At 36.9% G+C, this 12,000-nt stretch overlaps 1 long non-coding RNA gene across 1 annotated transcript; it reads right to left on the reverse strand.

Moving 5' to 3' along the window:
• Positions 1–280: 280 nt before the first annotated feature.
• LOC131253032 (uncharacterized) lies at positions 281–929 on the reverse strand. Its single transcript, XR_009174796.1, has 2 exons — positions 708–929; positions 281–674 (listed from the first exon to the last, which is right to left on the reverse strand). It is a non-coding gene; the product is annotated as an uncharacterized LOC131253032 (long non-coding RNA).
• Positions 930–12,000: the final 11,071 nt, after the last annotated feature.

Below are 12,000 nucleotides of genomic sequence, written 5' to 3' on the forward strand. Positions count from 1 at the left end.
AGGTGCCATAACAATAGGTCTGGAACCTATAGCTACGAATTTAATCTGTAGCTATAGGTTACAACAGCTACGGATATGATCCGTAGCAATTATATCTGTAGCTTTAAATATAAATAGCTACGGATATTATTTGTAGCTAAAAATCCATAGCAATGTGCTAAATTTAATAATGGCTACAGTTGTCAGATTACTTGCTACAGTCAATATCCGTAGCTATTTTGTACATTAAAAAATATATATAATCATTTGTTCATTCAATTACCACCTGCATAATCATTCATTCATTCCATTACAATCAATTACAATCCTTCATTCAATCAATTACAATTACAATCAATTACAATCCTTCATTCAATCAATTACAATAAATTATAATCCTTCATTCAATCAATTACAATTACATTTACAATAGTGCTGAAAATACAAATATTTGGCTTCATTAGAGAAATTTGCTCGACTTCACCCTGAAATTTCAATGATAAAGAATTGAAAGAGAAGATATATTTTGACGGTATGATATTTTTTTCACAAGTAAATAAGCCTTTTTCAGCCATCACCCACCTGAAGAATAAAAAATCGATTGTTGTCCAAGTCTACTCCTTTTCCTTTCAATTTCTTAGTGACCTCTGTAAAATTACTTCCACGCTCATTTATGTAGTACTTTGAAGAGTTATCTCAAAATGCAACTTTAGTAATGACAAAGTCACTTCCTGCAACAGCTTCGTATATTCCATCATCCTACAAATAGTCATGGCATTCATAAATCAAAATGACTATTGGGGGAAAGGAAAACAAAGTGAAAGAAGTGCATCATGTATAACCATTTTCTTTTCTTTTCTTTTTCTTAATGAATTAATAAAAACTCAAAGAGGAATGAAATTGACACAAAAGGAATGGTCTCACCATATGGTTTGTAGGGCCAAAATAAACATCTGTACGATTTCCGCAAGGAGGACTATCGGTAGCCACAAGTACCCACTTCCCAAGGAATGGTCTCACCATATGGTTTAGGTTATAAGTTTATGTTAATGTCATAGGTTATAGGCTTAGGTTTAGGGATTTGAGAATACATTTACGTTTTAAGTTTAGGTTTAGGTTTTATGTTTAGGTTAAGGTTACAGCTTTAGGTTTAGGTTTAAGTTATAAGTGTAAGTTATGGGTTTAAGTTTAGGTTAAGGTTAGGTTATATGTTAAGGTTTAGGGAATTGAGTTTATGTTGCAGGTTATAGGTTTAGGTTATAGGTTATAAGTTAAGGTTTAGGTTATAGGTTAAGGTTTAGGTTTAGGTTTAGGTTTAGGTTATAGTTTTGGGATTTAAAAATAGGTTTAGGTTATAAGTACAGGTTTAGGTTAATGTTATAGGTTATAGGTTTAGGTTATAAGTTTATGTTAATGTTGTAGGTTATAGGTTTAGGTTATAAGTTTATTTTAATGTTGTAGGTTATAGGTTTAGGTTTAGGGATTTGAGAATACATTTAGGTTTTAGGTTTAGGTTTAGGTTTTAGGTTTAGGTTTAGGTTATAGGTTTAGTTTATAGGTTTAGGTTTAGGTTATAGGTTTAGGTTATAGGTTATAGCTTTAGGGAATTGAGAATAGGTTAAGGTTTAAGTTTAGGAAATCGGGTTCGGGTTCGGGATCGGGTTTAGGTTTGGGTTTTCAAGTTTAGGTTTAAGTTTAGGTTAGGGAGTTGAGATTAGGATTAGGTGTAGGTTTAGGTTTAGGTATTTGAGAATACATTTAGGTTTTAGGTTTAGGTTTAAGTTAATGTTAGGTTATAAGTTTAGGTTATAGGTTAAGGTTTAGGTTATAGGTTTTGGTTTAGGTTAAGGTTATAGGTTTAGGTTTAGGTTTAGGTTTAGGTTATAAGTTATATGTTATAGGTTATAGCTTTTGAGAATTGAGAATAGATTAAGGTTTAGGTTTAGGAAATGGGGTTCAGGTTCGGGATTGGGTTTAAGTTTGGGTTTTCAAGTTTAGGTTTAGGTTTAGGTTAGGGAATTGAGATTAGGATTAGGTGTAGGTTTAGGTTTAGGGATTTGAGAATACATTTAGGTTTTAAGTTTAGGTTATAGGTTTCGGTTAAGGTTTAGGTTTGGTTATAGGTTATAAGTTTAGGTTATAGGTTATAGGCTATATGTTAAGGTTTTGGTTTAGGTTAAGGTTATAGGTTTAGGTTTAGGTTATAGGTTTAATGTTATAGGTTATAGTTTTTGGGAATTAAGAATTGGTTAAGGTTTAGGTTTAGGAAATCGGGTTCGGGTTCGGAATCGGGTTTAGGTTTATGTTTTCAAGTTTAGGTTTAGATTTAGGTTAGGGAGTTAAGATTAGGATTATGTGTAGGTTTAGGTTTAGGGATTTGAGAATACATTTAGATTTAGGTTTTAGGTTTAGGTTAAGGTTATAGGTTTAGGGTTAGGTTATAGGTATAGGTTTTGGGATTTGAGAATAGGTTTAGGTTAAGGTTTAAGTTTAGGTTTAGGTTATAGGTTATAAGTATAGCTTTATATTTAGGTTAAGGTGTAGGTTTAGGTTATAGGTTTAGGTTAGGGAGTTGAGATTAAGATTAGGTGTAGATGTAGGTTTAGGGATTTGAGAATACATTTAAGTTTTTGGTTTAGGTTTTGGGATTTGAGAATAGTTTTAGGTTATAAGTATAGGTTTAGATTGGGTTATAGGTTAAGGTTTAGGGATTTGAGTTTAGGTTATAGGTTTAGGTTATAGGTTATCGGCTATAGGGTTTAGGTTATAGGTTTAGGTTATAGGTTATAGGTTTAAGTTTAAGTTTAAGTTATAGGTTTAGGTTTAGGTTTAGGTTTAGGTTTTAGGTTTTAGGTTTAGGTATAGGCTTAGGTTATAGGTTATAGGTTATATGTTTAGGTTAAGGTTTAGGGATTCGGGTTTGGGTTCGGGTTTGGGTTATAGGTTTTGGTTTAGGTTATAGGTCATAGGTTTAGGTTTAGGTTATAAGTTATAGGTTTTGGGATTTAAGAATAGGTTTAGGTTGGGTTATAGGTTAAGGTTTAGGTTTAGGTTATAGGTTTTGGGATTTGAGAATAGGTTTAAGTTAAAAGTTTAGGTTTAGGTTGGGTTATAGGTTAAGGTTTAGGTTTAGGTTATAGGTTTTGGGATTTGAGAATAGGTTTAGGTTATAAGTTTAGGTTTAGGTTTAGGTTATAGGTTTAGGTTAAGGTTATAGGGTTTAGGTTAGGGTTTAGGTTATAGGTTTAGGTTATAGGTTATAGGTTTAGGTTTAGGTTTAGGGTTCGGGTTTGGGTTCGGGATCGGGTTTAGGTTTGGGATTAGGTTATAGGTTTAGGTTTGGGTTATAGGTTAAGGTTTAGGTTAGGTTTTAGGTTATAGGTTAAGGTTTAGGTTATAGATCAAGGTTTGGGTTATAGGTTAAGGTTTAGGTTATGGGTTATGGGTTATAGGTTATGGGTTTAGGCTTAGGTTAAGGTCTAGGTATAGGTTATAGGGTTCGGGTTCCGGATCGGGTTTAGGTTTGGGTTTAGGTTATAGGTTATAGGTTATAGGTTTAGGTTTGGGTTATATGTTAAGGTTTAGGTTAGGTTTTAGGTTAAGGTTATAAGTATAGGTTATAGGTTTAGGTTTAGGTTACAGGTTATTAGTATAGGTTTATGTTTAGGTTAAGGTTATAAGTATAGGTTATAGGTTTAGGTTTAGGTTACAGGTTATTAGTATAGGTTTATGTTTAGGTTAAGGTCTAGGTTTAGGTTATAGGTATAGGTTTTGGGATTTGAGAATAAGTTTAGGTTAAGGTTATAAGTATAGGTTATAGGTTGAGGTTAGGGTTTAGGAAATCGGGTTTAGGTTTGGGTTTGGGTTTAGGTTTTATGTTGTAAGTTTTAGGTTTAGATTTGGGTTATAGTTTAAGGTTAAGTATAGGTTTAGGTTATAGGTTATAGGTCATAGGTTTAGTTTATAGGTTAAATTTTGGGTTATAGGTTAAGGTTTAGGTTTTGGGATTTGAGAATAAGTTTAGGTTAAGGTTATAAGTATAGGTTATAGGTTAAGGTTTAGGTTTAGAAAATCGGGTTCGGGTTTGGGATCGGGTTTAGGATTGGGTTTAGGTTTTAGGTTATAGGTTATATGTTTAGGTTTGGGTTATAGGTTAAGGTTAAGTATAGGTTTAGGTTATAGGTTATAGGTTATAGGTTTAGTTTATAGGTTTAGTTCATAGGTTAAGGTTTGGGTTATACGTTAAGGTTTAGGTTATAGGTTATAGGTTATAAGTATAGGTTTAGGTCTAGGTTTAGGTTATAAGTATAGGTTTTGGGATTTGAGAATAGATTTAGGTTAAGGTTAAATATAGGTTATATAGGTTAAGGTTATAGTTTAGGTTAATGTTATAAGTATAGGTTATAAGTTTAGGTTTAGGTTTTTGTTTAGGTTGAGGTTTAGGTTAAGGTTTAGGTTATATGTTTTGGTTTAGGGTTAGGTTTAGGTTATAGGTTATAGGTGATAGCTTTAGGAAATTGAGAATAGGTTTAGGTTATAGGTTTAGGGTGTGGTTTAGGTTAAGGGTGTGGTACCTGCAAATACAGATATAAACACGGCCTATCCAAATGGTTAGGCCCCTCCAATGCTGTCCATAGGAAATGGACAGCTTCATCATGATTATAACAGCAGTTCCCACCTTGCAAGGACCCCCACTCATCTGGATAGCTCCGACGCACATCCGGGTCTGCTCCATTAATTTTGAGCAAATACATAAACATGGCATGTCCAAATGGTCAGGCCCCTCCAATGCTGTCCATAGGAAATGAACAGCTTCATTATGGTCATAACAGCGGTTCCTACCATCCAAGGACCCCCGTTCATCCGAATAGCTCCGACACACATCCGGGTCTGCTCCATTAATTTCGAGTAAATATATAAACACGACGTGTCCAAATGGCCAAGCCACTCCAATGTTGTCCATAGGAAATGGACAGCTTCATCATGGTCATAGCAGCGGTTCCCACCTTCCATGGACCCCCACTCAACAACCGGATAGCTCCGACACACATCCGGGTCTGCTCCATCAATTTCGAGCAAATACAGATATAAACACGGCCTGTCCAAATGGCTAGGCCACTCTAATACTGTCCATAGAAAATGGACAACTTCATCATGATCATAATAACTGTTCCCACATTCTAAGGACCCCCACTCAACATCCGAATAGCTCCGACGCATATTCGAGTCTGTTCATTTAAATAAAATGGATTATCAAGATCATTTAAATAAAATCAGGTCCAATCAACAATCTGACTCGGAGGATTCTGTTAGCATTGTTGACAGTACCTCAAATCTTGTTTTAGGGCCTAGAAATTCAAAATTAGATATAAAAATTAGAAAAACTAAAGAAATTTAAGAAAGATAGTTAAAGTCCATGTAAATGAGCACAAGTATGCACCTACATATGAATTCTGAAAAGCTATTGCATATCACAAAATAATAATAATAATAATAATAATAATAATAATAAATAAATAAATAAATCCTTGCGTTTGGATATTCAAAAAAATGGGTTACAATGAATTCATTTGCCTAATTCATGGAAACCTTGTGTTTGGATATTCAACAAAATTGAATTGTAATAATTCAATTCAGTTCAATAAACTTAGATTTCTGAGAATGATTTAATGGTTTTAAATCCATGGTTTCCTGGAAAAGGTCCATTTCTTGGACGTCAAATTCAATGGGGAAAGTAAGATGGTTAATATTACTTTTCACAGTACAAAGTTTCAATTATGTTTCTTCTTTACCTTCCATTTTCTTCTTTACAAGAAAATCCATATTTACTAATATTCTCATTTTTCTATTTTTCAAAAGAATGAGTTCGGACTCCGAAAGAGTCAGCTTCCGCACTTGTACTTTCAACCCAAACCCTAACTAAGGTTATACGTCTTTGGCTAATGTGAAACTAGAGTGGAGTCTTTTGAAAATGTTATGGATTCATGTGTTTGTTCATGCAGCATTTGATCAGGCTCCTAAACCAAATAAAGTTTGAGACTGATATGGCTGCCTTCAATGAAGGGTTTCTTTTCTACATGATCTCATTACATACCATATGTTTTGATAGAATGCAGGCCGTATATATAAGTGCTATCATGCAAAGGCTCATCCCCATTATTGGATGGCATGCATGCCAGACATCCGGACCATTCATTAGGTAGCCCACACTATAGATGAACATGACTTGGACTAATATAAAAAAGATCACTCTTCTATGAGAAAAAGAAGCCCATTTCTCCAAACTCAATGTGCACGCCTTACTTTTCACTGCATGGTTTCCATTTTGATCATGCGCACATTACATAACATGTTCATCAAATTCAAGAACAAGGTTTATTATCTGATCAAGCTCAATAACTTCAGGTGTCGATAACAAAATATGAGCAGAGGATGAGCATATGAAGCAAGAGTATGCTACTCAAATTTCAACTAGTGAGACTAAGAACAACAAAGCATGGAATTAGAATTGACAATCTTAAAACTATTTAAACATGAATACCAAAGATGTGTGTGTCTTATGTAGACATGTATCATGTTGATGTGTGTGCCTATGTAGCTGAAGTACTACTCTTTTGACCAATCCATGAGATTCCCTGAAATCGGTGGCTCCTAAAAAGGGAAAAAAGAAGCTTGTATTGATTAGTGGTCGATTGGGGTTACCACGTACGCAGCCCTGTGTCCAAAACTCTCCCACTTGAAGTTAGTGGTTCTTTTAAGTCTCATTTTAACCATCCATGAATGAGCCTCATATTCCAAATATTAAGAATTTCCTGTCCACAATCAGACACAACATGCTAATGATATCAAATACAAAAACCACGGACAGAACTCACATATAAAAAATGAGAACTAGGGATGGATGGGACTATCAATGGGCCCAAATTGGCCAAGGAAAATCAAAATTTTGAATAGCCCTTGCCTATCAGACCCAACCCAAATAGTTCAAAATTCAAGCCAGAGAAAGCCCAGGCCTAACCAATATGATATTTAAATAATTGAATCCGTAAAAAAAAAAAAAAAAAAAATTCCTAAAACATGTAATTTAATTTAAATTACTTATACAGAGTAACAGACTTTTCTCATGAATTTGGGGAGAAAAGGAAAATTGATAGATGTTATTTACATTTCTGCCTCACGGTGCCAATGTAACCAATCCTTTTAACTACTTTCATGTTAAACCCTACAAGTTCTGGTTTGTCATTTACACCCAAATTTGTTGCTTTAGAGGGAAAAACAAATTCATCTTAGGAAACAAGTTGCTACAGGAAAAAAAATTGATGGGGAAATAGAGAAACTTAGATAAGTTACCTTAGAACATCACCCTGCCCACATGTCATTGTACTAGCCAAGGGGTTGTCCATCACCCATTAGCCCAAAGTACATGGTAGGGCCTATGAGCTCCCTGTTAATAATAGCAAGGAATTAGTTCATGTTAAAAAGGGAGCGAGCACATACATGCACACATGACAAAACCTATCTTGTGTGCATTTGCATTTGCATTTTGGAAATGATTTGTGGTTTAGGAATGGTTCAGTGCAATTCATTCTCAACATATTGAATGCATTTACTATTTCATCATTATTTAGATCATTCATCCATGTGAGCCCACTATATGCATTCAGGAGGTTTGCTAATTCCACATGTGGAGAGTGTTGTCCCTGTCCGTCCACACTCGGCTACAATTGTGTGCATAATTAGATTTTTCCACTAGGTACTCTACATTGTCTAGATTTCTGGCATAAAACAAAAGTCAGGAACTCAGTTTCCAAAAATATAATTTTTTATGGATCCCCCCAACATCTTAGACTCTCATTTAATAGGAGAAGCAACTAACATTACCAGAAAACATGCTCCTTTAAAAGGCAACACCCCCATCACCTTGTCTGTGGCATATATTAATTATTAAGTCAAATTAAATTGACTAAATCATGGAACTGACTGTCAATAAGTCACATCTTACAATCAGATTGGTCGAATAATCCTGACCTTTGAAAATGGACACTTGTATGCCACGTATGCAATTTCTAAGTGCCTGCATATCATAGAAAGGAAGCTGTGACACCAATGGATGTTAAGCAGAAAAATAATTAATCAAAAAGGAAAAATAAAGAACTTAGATGACCATATATGATCCATAATGGAGCCCAATATGCAATTATCATAAACACCACTACGGGCTCTCCATTTCATGAAACAACCATTTAAAGACATCCAAATGCAGAATTCAAATCACAAATCATAAACTTATAAAACTAAGTTTAAAATAAAGAAATTCATGAGTTGTTCACATATGCCAGTGATGATTTTCTCATTAGATCTCTGCATTTGAGCAGCATTCTCATTAGATTTCTGCATTGATAAAATAAGATTACAACTTATTGTTGCTTGATTTCTATTGATGATTGAGGGAATCAAAAGAAAACCCAAAGTAGGTATTGATGAAGACCCAAGAAACTGATATTAATCAAAACCCAAAAAACCATTAGATGGAAATTGAAAGGAAACCCTAAACACAAATCAATAGAAAATGAAAAGAAAACCCAAAATAGATATTGATGAATTAAAAATAAGGCCTATCAGACCTGTACACATTTTTACACACAAGTTGCCACAAGAATGTATGGCAGACTTGTACAATATCACCATACATGAGCATGGTTTAAAAAATCAGGCCCATCAGACCATCCTAAATGCTTAATCAGAACAGGGCCCAAGGACCTGCCTTTTTTCCTCAAATCAAGCAAATAGGACCGTCCAATTGGACCGATCTTTGGTCATGACCCATTATGCTCAGATCCATATGTTCAGCACAAGTTTTGTACCTTAGCTGAACTAAAATAGATCCAAGAAGTTGGATGGCTTACCTCCCCACACATGATCATCAAATACACATATCAAAGGCAATGTGCATAGCTTACCTCCACGTAACGACCTTTACGACACACCATGCTTGAGGGACATTCTCATTAAAAGAAACATTCACAATGGTCTGGGAAGATTAAAAACATGTGAAATTCTCTCTTCTAGGAGAAACAAAAAGCAACTTAATGCATCCATCCATTCTGAAACTAAACGCCCAGAAAGGCCAAAATGCTGAAGCATTTCATTTCAATAGGAAGGCATAATCCATAATGAAACAGTAGTGACAAACTAAGATCATTATGTCTGAAAAAATAAGGTATTGAAATTTTCACCATAATCAGAGATCATATCTGAAAAACCCTTTTTCTGAAAAACCATTGCAGGATATAGAGCATTTTATCTGTGATCTATAGGAAGATATCAACCATTCTTTTCAAGATATCTTCACCATATATCACACATGAACCCTAGATTTGTCGAGAATAGAGCATTTTATCAGCGGTCCATAAAGAGATCGATCTTTTTTTCAAGAGATCTACATCATATATCACATACGAAACCTAAATCTGGCGAGAAATCAAGGAAAATCAAAACAAAAGGAAAGAAAATACAGAGATCTAATGAAAAAGATCTTAGATCTAAGGTAAACTCACTGACCTGGATGCCATGCTCGAGGCAGTACAGCTCCTAGTAGGCATTGTCGACCTTCTAACCACCTGGGACTCCTTGGAGGATCAAGCAAACACGAACAAGGGCGGTGGCTACGGACGAAGGCTGTGGTCACAGGGGCTGCGGCTGGTGGATGAGCCAGGGCAGTGATGAGGGTTAGATGAAAGGGGTTTCGAAAACCCTAGCACGAAATGTGCTCACAGATCAATGGTGAGTTTGCGGTGAAATGAGGTTTTGAAAACCCTAGCGCGAGAGACAGAGAGGTTGGGAAACAGAGAGAGGGAAATGGGACTGAGTCACAGAGAGAGGATGAGGGAGTGTGAGAGATCGCGAGAGGGCAAGGGAAAGGGAGAGGGTGAGTGAGAGAGAGAGAGAGAGAGAGAGAGCGAGGGGGTTTTGGTTTCGGGAATTTAGGTGCGCACGGGAGAGGAGCATGTATAGTATTTAGGGTGATGGACATCACCATCCTAATTTAGTTTCAAACTTGTGGGGCCCACCATTGTGTATTTTATCTATCCACTCCATCCATTCATTTTAACCACTCCTTTTGAGGGTTTAACTAAAAAATGAGCCAGATCGAAGTTGTATATGGACCACACCATATATTAACGATATAAATATATTTTTCATTGTTTCTTATGGTGTGGTCCACTTAAACTCTTGATCTTTCTACTTTTTGGGCTCTTGCACTAAAATAATATTTTAAAATGTATGGATGGCTTAGATAAAACAAATATATTTCATTGGGCCCAATAAAGCTCCTTAAGCATCATCAGTCTTTAATAAAGTCCAATGGGGGAGGTATGTTTTAGCTACAAATTAAGTAGGTTTTAGCTATGGATTAAATCCATGGTAATATAGCTATAAATTAAATCTGTAGCTAAAAACCTACATAGTCCATAGCCTTTGCTCATTTTTTTGGTAGTGCCCGAGCAATGAGTTGAAGGGGCAGACGTAAGCCACATTGCATGGTGACTTGGAATCGTGACCATCCCAGGAGGAGGATGGTCGGGCAATTCACTTGGGAGAGGAAGGCAAAGAATAACTGAGTCGGGGACATGGTACCCGACTCAAATTCTGTCTAGGTCCACCTCAGTTAAGACCGAAGGGACCGGACCCCTCTGCTCATCTCCAGCCTCCCCTCCCTCGGCAGCCTCCCCATCCTCGTCTGCCGACTCAGTGACCTGAGCCGACCTCCTAAGGGGAACCGACTCAGTGGTTTCCTTAAATTCCTCATCTTCTTCTTCCATGTCATCCCCAGGAGGATTAGGTCTCCTGGGGGCAGTCAACAGTGACACGCCTCTCGAAGGACCTACCGAAGCAGGATGCTCCGCTGAGGTTCCAGAGACCTTTTTAGAAAATTGGAAAGCTTCATTGGCGCCAATCGCCATCTCCATCAGCAATGAGGGAGATTTTAAGACATTCCAGAGATGTCTCGCTTCGTCCTCATCACCAAAAATCCCCTCCCGGGGACTTGAAGGGCCATGCATTGCCATTGAAATTGAAAAAGAAAGGGAGGGAGAGGGTTAAAACTCACTGGAGAGGCGAAAAAACACACAGATAGAGAAGCTAAAAGGAGAAAGGGAATGGAAATGGCGGAGGAAACGACAACAGAGAAAAAGAGGAAACGGGGGAAGAAAGAGAGAACGCGCGAAAATGGAGAAAAAGCGTCTCGCTCCTTTTATAGCCCTGCCATGTGGCAGGGGTATTTAAGGAGGAGTCAAATCGATGCCTATTTCGACTCCCCCGCCCAACATGTGGCACATGCTGACTGACGCAAGTAATGTCCTCGCCATGCGTCCGACGCTCATAAGCGAACGAAACTTTTTGATGGCTGTCTGTTCATGTGATCTCGAGTAACGAGCCAACATACGTTAAGAACAACACAAGAAGCATTAATTACCCCATCATAACCACAATCTCCAAGACACACTGACTTAAAAGTTCATTACTCCTTAGTGTTGACATAACTGACACAAGGAGTAAGGGAGGCTTACTGTTGGGAAAAAAATATGGCAAGTCCGGAGACCCAGTTATGGAGTGGACTAACTCTACTGACACAGCCCGAAGACCTGAGGTAACGGGTCTGACCGAGGCAAGATAGTAAAGCCTAAAGGAGAGACTTAGCTTGAATTGCAGGAAATGAATCCCAACCGAGATTCAAAGAGTCAAGAGCCATAGGCAAAATATATAAGACGGCTGAAGTTACCTCGGCAAATGAGCCAGCAACGTTTAGAGGATCAACTAAGGTCCTAAGGCTAGAAATCGCTCGATCTATCATAAAATTGACTCATATTAAGTAGGTTGTAGTATCGGGTATCGGAATAAGGAGTGTCGGTTACGAGTTGACTCTATTTCATCCGATAGAAGATAAAAAGCCCTGTCCTTACAGCCAGCCGAGACTCGTCTATTATTAGAGTTGGTTAAGGTCGAGCTGAGCAAGGAAGA

Source organism: Magnolia sinica, chromosome 8 (genome assembly GCF_029962835.1).
Source record: "Magnolia sinica isolate HGM2019 chromosome 8, MsV1, whole genome shotgun sequence".
Taxonomy (NCBI): Eukaryota; Viridiplantae; Streptophyta; class Magnoliopsida; order Magnoliales; family Magnoliaceae; genus Magnolia; species Magnolia sinica.